The sequence below is a fragment of the Phaenicophaeus curvirostris genome, chromosome 11 (assembly GCF_032191515.1).
Source record: "Phaenicophaeus curvirostris isolate KB17595 chromosome 11, BPBGC_Pcur_1.0, whole genome shotgun sequence".
Lineage (NCBI taxonomy): Eukaryota > Metazoa > Chordata > Aves > Cuculiformes > Cuculidae > Phaenicophaeus > Phaenicophaeus curvirostris.
The window spans coordinates 20768386-20787999 of NC_091402.1; the positions used below are offsets into that span (position 1 = coordinate 20768386).

The 19614-nt window shown below is 46.6% G+C and overlaps 1 long non-coding RNA gene across 1 annotated transcript; it reads left to right on the forward strand.

Annotated features, from left to right (window-relative positions):
• The first annotated feature begins 1121 nt into the window (after positions 1 to 1121).
• LOC138725215 (uncharacterized) lies at positions 1122 to 17215 on the forward strand. The gene is made up of 3 exons (XR_011338203.1): positions 1122 to 1283; positions 7436 to 7636; positions 17143 to 17215. It is a non-coding gene; the product is annotated as an uncharacterized lncRNA (long non-coding RNA).
• The last annotated feature ends 2399 nt before the right edge of the window (positions 17216 to 19614 follow it).

Consider the following 19614-nt stretch of genomic DNA (forward strand, 5'->3'; position numbering starts at 1 on the left):
AAGGCTCGTCCAGCACTGAACTATTTTCAAGCAGCACAGCTCTTAGGTAAGTGTTTCTGGAAATACGATGCGTTTTCCTCTTGCTCTGCAGGGTCCTCTTGCCTTGATGAAGTGTATGAGTTAAGTGTTAAATGGTGCTGTGATCGGAGCCACAGTCAGCTTGGTTTCCTGCAAGACAAGGGACCTCTTCAAAGTGGGAAACAGGTGTGTTGGGACACGGTGGGGAGGGCTCTGCAATTAGACCTGAGCTTTTGCTCAGCAGTCCCCAACTCACTGCCGTTTGAGAGGCAAGTGCATGTGCTACAGCAGCGACCGAGGCCAGTTGGGTGCTCAGACCTGCCTCTGTCCCCAGGTGTTGGGGCGTGGGCTTTTGGGGCAAGTTGCTGTGGGTTGGTGAGTTTAGCTCAGGTTCAAACACAAGGGGAAACGAGCTCACCCATTTCTGTCTCTTTGCAGGGCCGTGCTGTCCAAACTCCAGAGTCCTGGTGCCGCTCCAAGGCCGCCAACTGAAGGAGAAGATGGTTTTGTTTAGCTTGCTTATATGAAGAAAAAAGTCTGTCAAAATAGGGATTTGGAAAGGCAAGGGGGGAGCAGGAAGTCTTCCTGTTGGCATTTATTAGAAGGGAAATGAATGTTTCATGTTCAGGGGGCCCTGCTGGATCTGCGGTGCTTGGGGACACTGGTACGGTGAAAGCCTCCTGACTTCGTGATGCAGGGTGCAAATGGGGTCTGGAATAAGCAAGAAAGGGCTAAATATAGAAGCTGCTGGCTCCCATCCTGCAGTGGTGGCTCTGCCCTCACTGCAGTCCTGGAGGCAGCAAGCTCTGCCTATTGTTCCGGTCACATTCTTGTGTCCCACGATGGGCCTCTGTGATGGAATAAAATGAAGAGAAACAGATGGGAAAACAATAACCCAAGGAACAGCCCCTGAGCTTTGCTGGAAGCTTCCAAAAACCCATAAATCCCTAAATGCGTTTGTGCTGGATTAAGGAACTGAAGGAAAGCAAGGACCAAGTACTTGCCTTCCTGTCTCCCATGTGCTCTTGTTGCACGGAGACAACTCTCCATGGGGGTCCTATCTTGCAAGAAATGATTGTGGTAGCAACTCAGTTTCCTTAATATGTTAATGCTGGTGCTTCCCCAGCTGTCTTCTTCCACAGGCCCCTGGATAAAGCATCTGCACGAGGAGCCAGCCCACCTTTCCATCCTTCTGTACAACAGAGCTGGCTGCAGGCAAAGCACGATGGGACCCTTGCAAGGCAGGGATGCAGTCTGAGTTACTGGTAAGTGGTCTGTAGGTAGCAATAACTAGTAGTGACCATGAGCTACTTGGAAGGAAAGAGAGACTGACTTGAGCACTGAGCAGAGAATAGGACTGCCTGAAATATCATGTTTGGGGACCATGAAGGTGATCAGATCGATGTCGCAGATGGCTCAGGGTGGGGAGTGAAACGAAACAAGGTCTTAATTTGAACCAACCAACTTGTGAAACCTCATCTTTAGGATCTGGGGCAGGAAGAACTGCACATGCTGAAGCTGTGCTGCTGCAGCTGTGCAGTTACAGCATGGGAGAGTAAAGTAATTTAAAGTCATCCATACAACAGTGATCTTCATCCATGTTAAAGTTCCCCCTTTCTTCCCATGTTCCTTTCCTCAAAGGCATATTCTTTCAATCATCCTCCTCCCTGATACATTTGCCCTTTCCAACCACTGTGTCATGTTAAAAAGCTGTCACTGTTCTGAATGGACAGATATATCCTTATGCAAGCAATGAAATGGTGAAAATATTCATGTGTTGAAGTGGCTTGGTCCAAAGCTACTGAAACCAGCAGCCAGTCTCACATTCTGTTTAATGGGCCTTAGAATTAGACCTGATGTTACTCAGGCAGTTGCATTTGCAAGGTACAGGTTTTCCGTGTGGTTCATTGTAATTGTAGGGGGCATTTTGTACAGACAGATGTGTACTCTTGGATTATAATTACATAGTTTATTAACTTTATTGTTCCTTGCATTTAAGTAGGAGATTTTTCCCATTGAAATTACAGTGTTTATGCCCTTCTCTTCTTTGTCCACATGAAACCGCATAGGAACCACCAAGTTGCTCGTGAAAAGTGAACTTGAAATCAACACAAAAATATATTGGGCACAGGGAGGTGCGTTGCTTCCTTTGACCGAGCGTTCTGTGGCCAAACTCAGTTGCATCCTGCTGCAGGGCTGTGATGCAGCTGATGGGCTCTTGTGTCGCTGCTTCTTCAGCTGGGTAGAAGGAGCAGACCCAACAAAATGTATTTCAAAGGCAAGGCCGGTCAAGTGCAATGGGCTGCTGCTCCAGTTCATGTGTGTGTTTGTGCCACCTGTCCTCAGAAAGCACGCGGAGGGCAGGGAACTGCTACTGCCAGACCCACGGTGCTACAGGAAATGAATCTTCCTGTTTTGTTACCCACCTCTGCTCTATCTCGGGCGAGCCCTGCTTCCTGCCCAGAGCTGAACAAGGGGCTGATGGAAGTAGATTTCAGGAGGGACGTGAAATATGTCCTTCTTTCCTTGGGCTTGGAGCCACTGAGAGCCTTCTCAGGCCATCTGAATGGGATGGGGAGGATGCAGGGGAGGAGGAAAAAGATTCCAGGCTGATTTTCTCTTTTAGGATCTGACTCCCACTCCCGTTGTCTTGGAGGAGAGTGGTTTACACCATCAGTCAATGACCTTTTTTCATATGCAGAGTAAATATTTTCTTGGCAGACTAACTGTTGTGAAAGAAATAGTAGAAGGCAGGGAGATGGCAGGTATCTTTAGATATCTTGGGTCCAGTTCCGCAGAGCTAGGGTGGATAACACCAGTGGAGCCAGCAGGAAGAGACTTATCTACCTTTGAGAGAGGCAACTGTGCAGTCTGTGCAGAGCAAAGGAGAGGAGAGTCTGGTTTGCAAAGTGAGGAATGAGGAAAGAAAAGTTGGAGTCTTCAATAGGTGTGAACTTGTCCTGCTCAGCAGGGAAGGAAGGAGAGAATCTTCCTGTTTGCTTTGTCTCACTTCTGAGGTACCGGCTAAAGCCTTTTGTGTGTGTAGGCAAGAATCACTTTGGTCAAATGCAATTACTGTTAAGAGGGGAAAAATAAAAAAAAACAACCGCAAACCAGCACATAGTAGGGCACAAACAGCTGAACACGTGGAAGAATAATGTTTGGGCTTGAATGAAGTATCAAATTCCATTTGGGTGGGATGGTGTTCAGTAATGTCACGCTGCAGTGTTTTGTTTTGGAAACAAACTGGAGTCGTTTAATCCTTTCTTAACATTGAAGCTATTCTATAATTTGCAATTTGAAAGTGCAGCTTGGGGGAGCTGATTGCATTTCACAGAGCCTGTGCCTTCTGCTACACACAACTCTGGTTGGTTTTTTTATTGTTTGCACTGTGAGAGCTGGTGGGAAGGTCTGTCTTTTGGAGAGGAGCAAACTGGTTGATTCCGCAAAGAAAACTGAATATAAGTAAAAGTGTTCAGTATATAAATATAATTGTTCAGTGCCTTACAGACCCCTTGGCCCAGAGGAAGATGGTGACTGGAGGGAGCTGCTAGGTCTCATCACTGTGAAGGACATGGGCTTTTGGCTGGGAGAGACTGGGAGTGATTGTGTGGAAGCAGGAGCCCACTTAAATGGTGATGCTTTCGTGTTGCATATATTATCTGACCTGCAGGAAAAGGAAAACTTCCTACGTTTGTGGTTTTTGTTTTTTTCTTTGGATAATATTAAAACTTGCTATAGGTCAGCCCCCAGCTGCCCACCCCATTTTTAAAATCTCTGTGGTATCAAGTCCTCTTCTACATAGTTTTGACGTAGGTTCTCTAAGTGTGCTTCTTCCCTTGATATGAGTAGTTTGGTCTGTTTTATAGCCCTGCACCGTCTCAAAACTAGTTTATTTTGAAGCAGGAAGGATTCTTGCTGCAGTCCCTCAAGGCCTTGTTGTGCCTGTCCCTGTACAATCACAGCGTGTAGCTCGAGGCATTCGCTTTTTGGAAGGAGTAGTCAAAGATGCGATTTGCCCAGGGGTGTGGAGGTGCCTGGGGAGGCAGCGTGAGAGCAGACTGTAGCTTTTCTTTTGCTGGAGCCAAAGGCTCTGCCATCGGCCAGCTTCCACCCTGATTCCTTGTGGAGCCCAAGCCTGACCTAGTGTGCTCTGATTTCTGCTTACAACCTGGGAATGACTAAGTCAGCTGTTCCTTTAGCAGTTGTTCAGCTTCTGCAACGGAGAAAGATAGAAACAAGTTGAGGCTTGACTTGCTGTGTTTATAAGTGCACTAAAGTGCACGTGGTTATAACGCTGTGGCAGGTACAGCATCACTTCACCTTTGGGAGATACGGAAACCCCCTTCCTGTTATAAAACCATAGAATCATAGAATGGTTTGGGTTGGAAGGGACCATAAAGGTCATCCAGTTCCAACCCCCCTGCCATGACCCTCCCACTGGGTCAAGGTGCTCAAAGCCCCATCCAACCTGGCCTTGAACATCTCCAGGGGGAGGGGGCATCCACAGCTTCCCTGGACAACCTGCGCCAGTGCCTCCCCACCTTCACTGTAAGCAATTTCTTCCATATGTCTGATGTAAATCTTCTCTCTTCCAATTTAAAGCTGTTCCCCCTCATCCTGTCACTACATCCCTCCCCAACTTTCTTGTGGACCCTTTCAGTACTGGAAGCTGCTCTCATTTCTCGCTGGACCCTTCTCTTCTTCAGGCTGAACAACACCAACTCTCAGCTTGTCCTCCTGAGGTGCTCCAGTGCTCGGATCATCTCCGTGGCCTCCTCTAGACCTGTTCCAACAGTTCCATACCCTTCTTATGTGGGGGATTCCAAAACTGGACACAGGACTCCAGGTGGGTTCTCACAACAGCAGAGTAGCAGGGGGAGAATCACCTCATTAGCCCTACTGGCCACACTTATTTTGATGTATTCCAGGATATAGATGATGCTTAATGTTACCTTCACTATCATATTGATGCACGTGTAGTTTCTAAAAAATAGTAGCTACTGCCCAGCTGATTCTGCTCTTTTCCTTGTAGCAAACCAACCTCTTGTATGTGTGGCTGCAAAAGCAGCTGTGGGTGACTTCACCAGATACAGAGCAATGGCAACCCCAGCTCGTGATGTATGTTAGCAATATGAATAGCTTACCCCCTTCTCCTGCTCTTTGTCTCTCCTGACAAGAGTAATGGAAAGTTAAAAGAATTATTTAACATATAGCAGATATTTAAAGTAACACTTCTTCCTGTAAAGTGTATGTGTGGTTATCGACATCATAAGGAAGAGCATTTTGTCTTTAGCTCCTGAATGATGGGAACTCGTAACGCACTAAATTACACCAATATATAAGTTAATGTACTCTGCTTTAACACAGATATTTTACTGTTATTATCACTATCAAAAGTGGCATCCATCATGGTGACATGCACCCAAAAAGGGAAAAAAAAGCCTGGTGTAGTTGTGTCTAATAACCCTAATTACAGAACTCTCCTAATGTCTTTTTTTATAACAGTTTTGTCGCCCTGTCTTGTCTCCTATTAATGTGATTTCTCTCCTATCTATAAATTTCTCAGGATTGCCTCTTTTCCCTCCACTTTCCATAATCGCCATTTATTATCCACATGTTTCCCATAAAACAAGGCTAGAGGTGACAGAGAGAGATTGATGCTGACCTACATACAGGCCCACCCCCAGCTTTTTTCTCTCTTTCCCCTTAGCAATAATGTGCTCATTAACGTGTTGAGGAGGTTTCATTAAAAGGTTCAGCTTCTCCTAGCGATTGGTGCTAAAAATAGGCTCACTGGCTGAAACTTGGCTTGATCAGCAACAGAGCTCTTGGGGAAGAGGTGTTGGGATGGACTCAGGAAGTAAATAAACGAGAGGAAACTCCATCCCGCTGCCCTGTCAGCTCCAGGAATAACTTGGACCTGCGAGGCAACACACCAGCAGTGCAGCTTTCTGTGAGAGGAGGCTTCTCCAGCATCACTGGCTGAGAGTAACCAGGTACCTTTCTACAGCTCTAACTTACTTGCCGTTTGCTGGCTTTTGAATTGGCTCCTCTAGGAGACTCTTCTGCATAGCAAAGGATATCTTATTATCTCCTGTCCAAAAGGGAAATGCAGCTCATAGAGTAATTATCTCTGCCATCCTCACTGCCTTATTTCTTACCATGTTAACGTACCCATAATTAACCACAAAACCTTATTTTTCTTCCTTCCTCCAAGTTCTTGTGGTTGTATGCGCTGAGCAACCGAGGCGTGTTTGAAATAAAGCTCTGCCTGTTTCTACCTACCTTGAACTGAGTTTAGCGCTGCCCTTTGGTGAAAACCAAAGGAAAAGATCTAGCTCCATCATACAGGAGGAGGCATGAGAGGGAGCTAGTGGCGCGATCTTCTCTCTCTGCTTGTCCTTACCTTTTCTTTCCCAGTCACACTGACATGAGCCCTGTGCAAAGATGTTATTTTGAGGGGAGGCAATTGCAAACCATCCATGATGAAATTGCCTGGCAGCTGGCATGGGCTGCCCACGTGGGAGGTGCTGCTGGGAGAAGCGTGTGGTCCTTGAATTACAACTGTATTTATCCTACTGGATTTTTGTGGAGTGTTATTTGTGGTTCCTTCAGGGAATTTTAGTAATTTACATGCGTTGGTTTCTTAGTACCCTTACTTTGCTTTTGTCATCATTAGTAATGAAAAATATCGATGAAGAATAACTCTGAGCCTGTTTTGGTAGGTGGACTGTGCTTTGGTTGGTGAGAGAAGAGCTTACACTGAATGCCACATAATTAACGAATCATTGGCTTGATTGTCTCATTACTGCCTTGAAATGTTGTTTATATGACCAATATTTAAAGCTTTTGTACGCTTGGGTATATCCAAGAACATAAGAGATGCAAAAGCATTTCTGAAGGTCCCTCAGTGGCCATCAGTGTAAACATCCTCCAAACCTTGTTGTTGGGGCATTCCCAGGGAAAAGCTTGTTTCCTCTAGTGGTTTTTCTGCCTCAGCCCATAGCAGTGGCAATGGGCTGTGTGACAGCAGCAAAGAGGATGTCATTCCCTTGCTTGTTCTTTTGATACGGCCTCTCCACGATCTGCCACGTGGGCTTCTGAACCCAGGCAGGAGGAGTAGTAACTGTGCAGCCAGATGGTTTCCCATATTTCAGAGAGATTAATTAGCTAACATCGACTGGCCCAGCCCTGGCATCTGAGAAACAAGTACTTATGGCAACAAATGAGCTGTCAGTTGTCCCCTCCTGAGCCTCCTGATGGAGTTCAATGGACTTTTCCTCAGGCCCTTGGTACCTCGATGTTGTGTGCTGACATATGTTACCCATCTCAGTTTTTGAGTCTATTGAAGCTTGTGTGATGGGCGTGTAGGTGTGTTAAGGGAGGACTGACCAGAATCTGGGTGTATTTTCAGGATCCTCTGCATCCACGAGGAACGGCTCTGCTGTCACGTTCATGATTAACGCCTTCTTCCTCCATGGAGAAAAAACTTCTGAGCCTGAAGAGAGTCACCTGGTCGTGTGGGATGGTGGCAGGGATGTGACTACAGAGAAGTGCATATGCTTTTCTCCTGGGAGCCTCCACAGCTCTACAGAAGCTATTTCAGTAGCTACTGGTAAGTAAGTCTTTAGAATAGGATTTTTTTTGGGTCAGATGCTGTAAATTGGTGTCTTGTTGGGCCTTAATGAATGGGAAGTGGAAGGTGGAAAGGCTGTACTAAGCAGATGGCACTGAAGGTAAAAAATGAATTTAAAGGATATTTTTTCAGGTCAGGCCTTGATTTGGAGGTGTTAAAGCTTGTGTGATGAGCATGAAGGTGTGTTAAGGCAGGACTGGCCAGAGTTTGGGTACAATTTCAGGATCTGCTTCCTCCATAAGGAACAGCTCCACTGCCAGCTTCACAATGACCTTTCTTCCTGCCACAGAGGAAAGGCTTCAGGCAGGAACACTAAATTAGGTGCTCCTGCCAAGCTGGAGATTCTGTGGCAGTTGCTGTATTGGGAAGAAAGACTATGTAATGCTCTTGAAGCTTCAGAAACAAAAGGTTCACTGACACCACAGCTTCCCGTGCGTTTGTTCTTAAGTCTGTGCCCAGTGCTGGAACATATGGACCTGTCTGTTCAGTTCCTTACTCATGGGCAGTGAGGTTTAGCTCCTTCCCTTTGTGCAAGTCTCCTCTTGTTTCCTGTACCCATTTGTGACCTCCTTGGGAGGGCTGGAAGCCCCAGGGTTTTCCCTTGAGGGACGATTGCTCATCCTTGAATAAGATGTTTACTCTTACCTGTAATTGCATGGGGCTTGAGCAGCGCCAAACCCTAACTGTGCTTCCTTCCCATCTCATTGCTTTCATGTAGAAACATGGGTGTGTGAATTGCTTGGGGAGGTTCAAGTTGTGGCATGATAAGCTCCATCTCCAGGCACTTTCCCAATCTAGTTTGTCAGGAGCAGGTTCTGCTTCTTGTTGTCCGTTCATTGCAATCCCCACTGTACATCAGGCTCTCCTGGACTTCCTCCACTGCCCTACCCACCTCTGGCTCCACATTATGTTTGGGAACCAGTTACTGGTTTTAAAATGGGAAGAAAGGCATCCTTTATTTGACTTTGAAAAATGGGGAGATTTGGAGCAGTGGAAGGGAAAGGACCATGGATCTGTTCCAGTATTTATTTTGCTTATTGGAAAACAAAAATATTTACTAGGCTGCTTTCAGAAACCAGCAATCCATAAGCTTGGCTTTCATTAAAAAGGCACTTGTTGTTTTTCCTCTGAGGATTTAATGTCATATTTCAAAAATTTCTGTGCACAATAGTTGCATTTTTATCAGATCTTGTTCTGGCTTTATGACTGCAATAAAGTTTAGGAAACTGTTATTTATTATGGTTTAAAAAATATTCTATGAATCTGTCTGCTTTCCTTGGTTACTGGACCATACTGCAGTTCTTCTCCCAGCTGCCAAACAGCATCATAAATGCAATTTCAGACTCTGTAGGGTGTTCCTAAAATGGTTCAGGGAGCTACTGTCTCTGCCATCCATTGCTCGGCTCTGTTGCTGGGACTCCGATGGAGAAACTCATGGATAGATGCCCCAGGGAGAGAAAGAAGGTCGTATCTGAGCCCTCTCCTCCTTTAAGGTCTATCTCTTTCCCTTCTCCAATCTCCAGAAATGGAAGTGTTTGGTGTTTTAGATCTGCCTTCATCAGAGCTTGCTGTTGGCCAGGAGTTAAGGAGTAAACTTCTCTCTCCCTTCCTTTCTTTAAGTAAATGTTTAAAAATACTTCTGTGAGATGAGCCCTGATACATCCATATTGGCAAACTCCAGAGACTGTTAATTGTTGCTTCAGGGATGGGGGTAGGAGGGAAGAGAGGTAGGTTTCCTCTGGAAAGAGGAAAATCTATGCTTGCTTTGCAGACACGGAATTGGCCTTTAGGGTCAGAAGATGTGGGGAGGTGACCTACAGAGGCATTAGACATCTGGTGTTTGCTGTAGCCTGGTCTCCAGCTCTCTAAAAGCACGTGAGCAGAAGGTCAGGGGAGGAATACCTGCGGGGGGTCAGGCATCCTGAGGGTCCGGTGTCCCGAGCCCCCGTACAGCTGCCCACATACCACATCGATGTTGATCGTGTGTGTTGATATTGAGGGGATGAACCTCTTAGATGGAGGGGGCTGCTTAGCTCCCAGGCTTGCCTTGCTGCTGAGGCAGAGAAGGTACGGCTCTCTTCTAGAAGCTGAACCGTGGCTGCCAGGTCACTGCTCAGCCTTCAGGTCGTGGTGGCTGTAGGCACTATTTACCTCGACTAAATCTGAGCTCTGGGCGGTAAGTGCACAGTACCCGTCTTGTTACCCATCAGCTGAGCCCTACAGCCTGACGCTGTCTTTTGCTAAAGAACCTGGGTATCCTCTAGGGCACCTGGGAGATGGTCAGGTGAGGTTAACAAAATGATCTCTGCATGGATTATGTATTTCATCTGGAGGGGATGTTGCCTTTTCATTCTCCTAGTACACATGGTAGCATTTCATTCCTCTGGGGTGAACTGATTGTGGCCTTAACCTAGAAGAGAACATGGATTCATCTCTGCTTTACGAGACTGGAGCATTTTTAAAGAATGTGCCATAATGCATCTGTGGTTATGGATTATAAGGCAGAAGCGATCGAGCAAAACCTACGATGCATCATACAGGAGGGAACCGTGAGCTGCTCTTAGTCCTAGCAGAACAGCAAATGACCACGTGAGATAGAAGACCATAGTAAGAAGAGCCTAAATATATTTATCTGTCTCTCATTTGTCCCTGCAATGGACATTTTAAAGCACAAAATTATTTCAAAAATCTAGTTTCCTTTTCATTTATGGCCAGAACTTTCATAACCAGGTATGTAAATAGTGCCTGAAGCATCCTGACTGTTCTACTGCATGTTAAACTGCCGCAGTCAGTGCAGTTGCTTGCAATAATTGTGTGCAACAGCAAGGGAAAAATTGGTTTTGCTCTGTATTTATTGCATTTCACTCAGCTTGGCCACTGGAAGCAGCTTGAGTCAGCTTTGCTTCGTCTCTCACACCCTTAACCCAAAGCTGCATTATTTAGATTCCTAGTAGAACTGGTTGGGAATCTTTTGAGACGATTATTTGGTAGTAAATGCGGTGTTGTGTAGATGATGACTTTTAAGAGAGAAACGTAAATTTTGGTTACGGTTTTTGTGGCTGCCTCTTGTGCACCGAGACACCTGCTCACCCTGGTACAGTCCAGGATTAGGCATGCAGGCTGAAAGCTCCTGCCTCCAGATCCAGCCTCACAGATCATCAGCCTTTTTCCCTCTCATTTTTGTCCTGTTGGCTCTTTGATAGGGTTTGGGTGTGTTCTAAACTGTGTGAGCCCCTTTCTTTTCCCTTCTGTTTCTTTTTTTTCCCAAGGGTTTGCATTTATGCCACATCAAGTTGTTAAATAATCAGTCCCTGAAATACATTGCAGAAGGGCAAATATTTTTTCTCTGAACGACTTGTAGTTCATGACAGTGAGAGGGAATCCTTCCAGGAGATTAAGCAGGAAAAATGGAATCTTCCCTTGGATTGTGAAAGTTCCTGCCTCTGAGGGGACTCTCAGACTCCTCTCAAGCCCTGCTCACTGTTGCGACGTGCAGTGAGCTCCAGGGAGCCAGAACTGGACAACTGCAGGAGCTTTTAAATCTGATTTGGCACTTGTTAACCAGTGCTCAAATTCATGGGACAAACTGAAGAACCCAAGAAAGCTGGGATTGGGACTGAGGGAGCACGGTTCAAAGTCTGCATGAGCAATTGGAAGCTGCAATTTGCTTCAATTCCTGCATGCTCATTTGAGCAAGGCTTCTGGTAGACAGGGGGGACCCCGGCTATCCTCAAAGTGAAATCCTGCCTGGTTTACCTGGAGGAGGTACGAGCTGTATGTGCCAAAATTACCTATTTTTGTTCAGAAATAAGTCTTTGACCTCCAAATAGAAAAGCTCTCTTGTGTCTGTGTGTGTAAATACCCACGAGCTGGAAAGGCTGAATATCTTGGTTTTCCTGTCCCCAGTGAAATGTGTAGGGAGCTGCCTTTGCTTCGCTAAAGGGTTGTGTTTGCCAAGCTCTTTATGTCTGACCAGCAGAGCTCGGATTTGGATTTATGCACAGATTCTTTGAAGTTCAGGCATAAAAACTAGGAAGGGTGATTTTATTTTGTTTTTCCTTAGGGGGGCTGGGAGTCCGGGCTGCCAGAACAGACTGAACTGACTTGTGCATCTTCTCTCCTAAAGCCAGCTGACAGTTTTAAACCATCTTTAAATCAAAGCTTTGTGGTTAAGATTTACTGGGAGCTTTTTACCAACAAAATGCAAAATCTGGTGCTCTCTGCGTGGAAGGCAAATTCTTGAATCTGGCTTCCTATGCAGTTAGAGAAACGGGGGGCTTCCAGCTGTGTATTTATGAGTACGTGCTGAGCCCTGCAGCGGTGGTAGGTGCTTCCAAACAGCCCTTCTCAGAAAGGAGAGGTGTCTTACTGTTTGAAGGCAGATGCTGCGTGCCTCAGATTTATGGGAGTGAGGGCTGTGAAGTGGGTGAATGGACAGGTACCTATAAATACAATGAGCTAGTCTTGCACGCAGAGTAGCTACATCTAGCTTTATAAATAACAGCAGCCTTTTAGGTTTCCTAGGAGGTCTGGCAGTCTTACGAATGAATGTACTGCTAGTTGTCTGAGACCAGACATCAGAAAGCTGTCCATGAGTGCTGCTGGCCCACTGTCTTTTTCCCTGCCCCCATTCCCTCGCTCTTGGTGTTGCCTTTTTTTGTTGGTTTTGCTGAATTTTTTGGTTACTGAAACACAGACCCTGCCTGGCCTGCATTCTCTTGCTGTTGCTTGCTGAAGATGAATGATTCATCAGGCTCAACCTGATAAAATTGTGCAAGCCAGTCACCGAAGTTAATCAGACCAAAAGGAAAGAGAGGAGGGAAGGGAAAAACAAAACCAAAAGGCCCCAGAGCTAGTTCTAATTTTCAAACCTCCCCTGGGAATTTAAAAATGCATATACGATGTTCTCAGCCTGGGTTCTCCATCCTCCTCCTCCGGCTTCGTTGGGAAATCTGAGAGCAACCCAGGCAATCGGTTTTAAAGTGCAACTTCCGATGTTGCAATGCAGAAGAGCATGATTCAACAGGCCTCTGAGTGCCGTCCGACGGCTCATTCATGGCGCCTTATTTGTTAATAGCGCCGGGGAGCAGGCGGCTGCGGTTGCAACCTGCTAATCACTTCCACTCGGATTTGTTGTGTCACACCAGCCAGGACTTGAGGTGAGGGGGCCGAGGAGCTGCTGACATGAATCATGTGGCGCTCTGCTGTGTAATTAGGAAGGAGCCCTGTGGTTCTTGGTGCACCGAAGAGATTTCTCAGGCCTGAAAATAATAAAGACCGCCACCCGCTTGAGCGCTGAATTAGCATCGTCCCTGCTGATCCTGAAAGAGGCTGAGCACTTGCTGGAAGCCTGGTTGGTTGGATTCGGGGGAACTGGGGTTTGGCCAGACGGGGCAAGGCTGATGGCTTGGTCACGGCCGTAGCGTGGAGGACACAGATCTAGGAGGAGGAAAGCGCCTGGGGGTGCTCGGCGTGGAAGCTGTCGCTCCCTGCTCCATGCACGGCTGCAAGAGTCCTGCTCACGTCCACCCTGTGACTAAACGGAGCCAGCATTGCACAAGCAGCTGCAATGGGGTGTGCCTCTCCCCTGCCTGGTGGCTGTGATGCTCAAGGGGTTCCCAGGGTGCTGCTTCCACGTCTGCAGCAGAAGAATATCCGTCAGCGTGTCTCTGCTGGTTGCGGCACTTTGGTGGGCAGGGGGGTGCTGTGCAGGGTCACCATTAGAGTCGTTTTCCATGCCAGCACCATCTTTGGTGCTTTTGGCTTCTGGAATTACGTGGAGCTCTTAGCGAGCATGAGGAAATGCGTTAAACCCTGAAACCTTCACACCACCAATGGCTTCGTTCCAGGATGAAGAGACTAATTAGTCAGTGAAAATGCTTCAAGGGATTTCATCAAATTATCCCATGATTCTTTCTAGCCTCTGAGTCCTCATTACAATAGAGAGGTATTCCCTTTATTCTCTCACATTTTAGGTTAATTTTAGTTTTGTTCAGTTTGGTGTTGGTATATTTGGTATTTAACAATATCGTATCAAAACAACATCTCCACATGATTTTAGAATTCAATTACTGTGATACTGTCAGGAGAAAACCATGTGCCAGACCCTGGGCTGCTGTGAATCAGCCACAATCCATTCCTTTCAGCAGGGCAGCATGGATTTATCCTAGCCAAGGATCTGGCCCAACCTTGTTTAAAAGGAAAACCCATTTCCTCACCCTGGTTACTGAAACTTTTCATATCAAGATGGGAGGTGTCTAAACCACCTCCTTTTACTTTTCACCGCTTGTGCAATTTTGTTTGCGTTTTCCACTGCTCCTCACTTTTCACTAGGACAATGAAACTTTTCTGTTAGAGAGAATTTCACTCTAAGCTTACAAGTCTTGGCAGAGGTGAGGTTTGGGAGAATGAGTTTAATGTTGCACTGAATATGAAAAATGAAATTTCTAATAGTCTGCAAAATAAGGCGTCTGGCTGTAATGTTTTAGATTTTGCACATAATCTTCATGCTGTACAAGGCGGAGGGATGGGGGGATGTTTCCTTCTGTTTTCTATTCTTAACATGATGCTTGACGAAGCCAAGGGTAGGACTATGATTGCGCTCTTGAAGAGAGCACCTGAAGAGCTGGGTACCTCTTGAGACAAATAGGAGGATTTCAGACTGGCTCTTGTGCGACTCCTCTGCATGGGCTAGATGAGAGTCATTTAATTTTTCTGACAAAGCGTCTGCCTTCCACAGCACAGTTGTTTTTCTGTTGGTGTTGTCAAACTGCTTTGTTTAAACACCACAGATGGCGGCTGCATTATCCGCTGCATCCCTTCCTTATGAGGGGGAACACGACGACACGCGGGACAGGGAGCCCAGCTCTGATTTCTGCTCCAGGAGTTCTTGTGCCTGGCTCAGGGTAGGTCTGTGCATCAAAATGGTTCACAGGTTTGACAGAAATCCTGTTAAGGCAAGTGGCTTCTGCACAGGGGACATTGCAACCTCAGCCTCCTTCCTACAGCAAAAGGAAGAAACCTCCTTTTCGACAGGTAACAGGAAAAACAACCATGTGTAATGTTATAGGTTGGGTGTAGCTGCTACCCTTCATTTACTGCCCTTGTAAGAAATCAACAACGCTCCTTTGTGGAATCCGGGAGCTGAAACAATGGTGGCCTCCACCCCAAGCACACGTCACTGCCCCAAACAAAGGCACAACCCTAGTCTGCCTAGGTGTGGAGAGGTTTCCTTGGCTATGGGCTTGGGAGAGCCTGGCAGGAAAGGCAGGGGAGGCAGTTGCTGCTTTGTGGGCTGACTGATGGTGAAAAGGAAGTGGAAGCAGGAGCAAATAAACTGGATCCGGCGTGGAGAGAGGAGATTTTTATACCTGCTTCCTACACGAGCAGGATTTCTGCGAAGAAATAACTGGCACCGCGGAGAGGCAGAATCCACGTGGCGTCGACCCGAGGCTCTGGTTATCCACTTGTCTGAAAGAAAGTCAGTGAGGAAGATGAAATGAGTTGGAAACCAGAAGGCATTGGCAAGAGAACGGCCTGTTACCGGAATATAGTGGTTGTATAGCAGTAAATGGAGGAGCCTGATTTGCCTGGCCCCGTGCAAATCCCACTGAGTGTTTACAAACCAAGAAGCGATGACTGACGCAGAGCAGAGGGGCAGCAGGGGGAGAGTGAAGTGCTTTAAATCTATCATTTTCATTTGACTCAGTTCCAGAATGACACAGTCCACCCGAGATTAAAAATAACTACAGAAAGGAGTAGAGCACTTAATCAAGCTTCAGGATATCTTTTGGGAGCATCACAGGTTTGATTCAGGCTCCTTATTTAGCTTTTCTGCCAGCCTGTCATTGGAATTGTACCATCACGGCTGAAGTAATACTGCGGTGACTTGCAGCTGTCACAAGCTGCCTTCCTCATTTCAGTGTGAAACTGTAAGGAAGACTTAGCAGCATCCTTGTTTCTACCCACAAATGCTGTTCATCCAAGGGTCAAGGGCAGTAGGGCCCAATGCATCAATCTTGGTTTGGCATCCAAGAAGTACAACTGCTGTCTCTCTGTGAGTTCTTGGGGGTGTTGGGAGCACGGACTGATGCTTGCTATGGCTTTCCATCGCTTCTTTCAGTTGCTTTTACAGGTGCATTGGTTGAAATACCCACTCACTGTCCTTTTGAGTCTGGTTTGTGAAAAAATACATCCTGTATATTGGCTACCCACATGCGGATTTCAGCCAAAGTGGAAGAAAACTCTTAAGAGATGCTCTTCCACCTTTTAAAAAAAAATTGGTAGAAACAAGCAGTAGCTAGGAAACGTGATCACATTACTTCTTCCCACTAAGTTGCATCAAAAGTGCAGATCTTCTTAGAAAATCCTCCCCTCACCCAGAGGAGACAAAGTCCTCAGTGGCCAAGGTGCGCAGCTGCTTGATCCTCGGGAACCTTGGTAGAGAAATCCCTGAGACACCCAATTACTGCACAGGACGTCTGGATGGGTTTTCTGACTCCTTAATCTCCTATCTGTTTGAAAAGGGACTGTAACAACCTTCCTTGCTCTGTGCCAGCGAATGTGATCTCCTACAGAGTCATAAGCTATGGATGGTGTGAACTGGTGTAACCACAGGATGAAGAAACTTACACCTATTTGCACTGCTGGAAGGTCTGCCAGGTTCAGCAGGGGAAAGTTGGCTCCCCAGTAAAGTTCGAAGGAAGCTAATAACTTCTTTCCCCAGTGGCACAGAGCTGATAAAAACTGGAGCTGGCCCAGCCCTTTGAAAGCCATGACCTGGTCTTCCTGGCTGAGATGGGCAGGACAGATGTGCCGTTTGGTGAAAAAAAATGAAAAAAGTAAGACTGAAAGGGTAGGAATCCCATCTATAAGGGTTGGCAAATGAAGAAGAGATTTAACCCCAGCTCTTGCCTTTGTTCAACTAGCAATATATTATCTCCAAGTAATCTCATAAACTAAAACCATCGAGTTAGGTTTAAAACGGCTGCTTCAAAAGAACTGAGGGGTTTGTAACCTGCAGACTTTTCTTGCTGGAATCGTTTAGGGATTTGAATAGCTTCATACATTTTCCTGTGTATATACTGTTTTCTGTAAAACCAAGCTAATTATCCAGATCTCTTACGGCAGGATAGGACTGACCGTGCAGCATCTGTGGGGCGAGAGGTGCCTCGTGGGAGCAGGTGACTCTCTCCAAGCCCTGTGAACAGCACCGTAGGGTATTAGGAACGCTGCCGTCTCCTGAAGGGTGTTTCAGGCTGCTGCCAAGCAGAAATAAACATCTTTTCTAAGAACTCAAGCCTGAAAAACATAACGAATCCTTGTATTTCTTGGTTTTCTCTGTTATCTCCCTGCATTGCCTCACAGAACTATATCTCCCCCACCCTTTAGGCTGTGGTTATTCCTAGTGCGTGAGCAAGCGAGTGTTAGACACTTCCTTGTAAGGGGCGTACGCTGGCCTTACCTGCTGCTGCTTTGTCTTGCAGGAAACATGACTCGCACGAAGCCTGCTGCTTATCTCATGTGGGAGGCAGAAAACGTCTTCGTCCAGCAGTGAGGTAGGAGTAACCGCTTTTACGTGGAGATGGGGCTTTTCAGTGGAGGGCAGGGCTTTTGCTGCTGCTGTTTGTTGTGACGTGCAAAGCCCTCCACAGTTGGGATCCTCTTGTTCTAGGCATGCACAGAGGAAGAGATTGTTTAAAACACAAAAAATATTAAGAGAGATAAGGAGAAAGCTGGGAAAAGCCGCAGAGAATCGGTGACTGTCCCATGTCCGTGGGCACATGGGCTCAGCAAAGTCCATTCGGCATGCACAAAATGAGTTTCTCAAGAGAGAAAGTGTCCAGTGCTCCTTCAGCTCAAAATACCTGGTTTTGGCACATCATTGCAGTAGTCCCACACGTGGATGCAGCCAGAGAAGGCTGCTGAGCTCATCACTATACAGTGGCTATTTTGTCCTGTTAATTTTCTGCCAGTTCAGTGAAGTGAATTGACTTGTGGAAGCATCTCCAGTGCCAGAAACATCAGTGAACCGAGAGTAACAGTTGGAATCAAGACCTTCTGACAGCTTTTAGGCAAAGCCAGACGTGCTGGTTCACTCCTCCTGGTCCCTCAAGAATTCTTCCTTTCACAGGTGGATCCCTGAATTTCTGGAATTTGCAACAGTCCTCCCTGTTGAGTGAAGAAGTATCAATCATGCTTTCCAGTGCTTTCACGGTTTGCCACTGCGGAAACTGTCTACGTGAAAGCAAGTTGGTAGCTTACAGCTGGAAGGGCACTTCTGAAATGCAAGATAGGAAAATAAGGAGCATCTAACACGTGAGGGCTGACAGCAGAAGATGGCCCTGCAGTGAAAATTGATGAAGAATTGACTTCATGGGTTATATTCCATCATAGACAAAGAGTGGGCTTCAGCTTGGATTTTTTAAATCCGCTTTGTGCTTCCATCCATCCTGGGGCTGAGAGTGCAGCAACGTCACAGCACAGTTCCTGAGGCAGCTCTCAAATTGGTTGCCAGAGTCCTGCAGTTCTTAGTAGAGCTAGGGCTTCACCTCCTGTTCTTCAAGCTCGCTGCATGAAGTGGATTGAAATTGCAGAGTTTCCTTGCACACGTGCACTTCTTTCTGATGTTTTGTCAGGTCTCCCTGCTTTCAAACAGGCTGTTATGGCTCATACAGCATGGGACTTTGGAGGAGGGAGGTTTCGTAAAGTATTTGAGGGTTAGGGAGTGATGGGCAGATTGCCTGGGGAGCTTGTGGTGTCTGTCCCTGGAAGCTTTTAGGAAGAGGCTGGATATACCCTTCAGGCATGCTACACAGCAGTGGGGCTTCTTTTAAGAAGGCACGTGTACTGCTGGTCTTTGCACCATTCCTTTACATCTGCTTCACAAACAGTGCTTGCTAGAATAATTAGCAATAACAAAAGCTTGTGGAATATTGTAAGAGTGTGCATAACCACCTAAAAAAGTCTTTGGAAATGGCTACTCTTGGCATCCTGATTTCAAGCTTCCAAACAAGAGCTCCAAATATGTAAGCAAGAAACCAACACATGTTCTCTTAGCTGTGGGTACCTCTTGCTGAATGGGTGTGGGCAGCAAACCCGTGCAGAAGCTGTTTGTAATCCCCACAGGCTCTGATGTGGTCACACACTGCACCAGAGGCTTTGTGTTATATGTGAATACCATGACTTTACTTTCTAATATGTGTCTGGCTTTAGAAACCATCTTCCTTTTTTTCCTCTCTTGTTTTCTCTTTGGTTTGGGGTGTTTTAGTGACTGGAGATGAATGTAGGCTACTCAGCAGTACATGAGCTGTTTCGCTCTTCAGTAGTGTCTCTCCTCTGTGTATGGACAGAGGAGACCTGGGTGGAGAGAACCAGTCATGAGGCCAAGGAGAGCCACAGGCATGAAAGAAAGCCTCTGAAACAGGATGGAGTGGCAGAAAGGCTTCATTTTCTCAAGGGATCCGTGTATTGCATGAAATGAGATGATCCTGCTGCCTTTTCTGAGCAGGTAATTGCACGTTACATGTGTGCGTTTCTTGTTCTTTGTGACCCAGCATGTGTTTCTCTTCCCAGCCCTCTTTTGATTTGTTCTTTCTTGTCCTCTTCAACTCATTATGCATGAAGCACAGGCCAGAGGTGCCTGCTACCCCTGTGACATCTTCTCAGCATGACTGATGCTAGCCAGGCTTTGAAAGAGAAGCAGCTTCGACGTGGGGCGTCCCCACAGGTCTCCTACCCTGCTTCCGTTCGGTCTCTGCGCACGCATCCGGAGAGCCAGGCTGCTTGCAATGCCTTGTCTGCTGCTTCAGCCAGCCAGAATTCATCTGCAATTCTCCTCCTGTGACACTGAGTCACAGGAGAGAGGAAGGTCTTGATTTCTCGATTCACTGTCTCACGGGAAATGCTCTGGCTCCGGGCTTCCCTTAGCATTTCCTCGCTGAGACACCAGTTCAGCA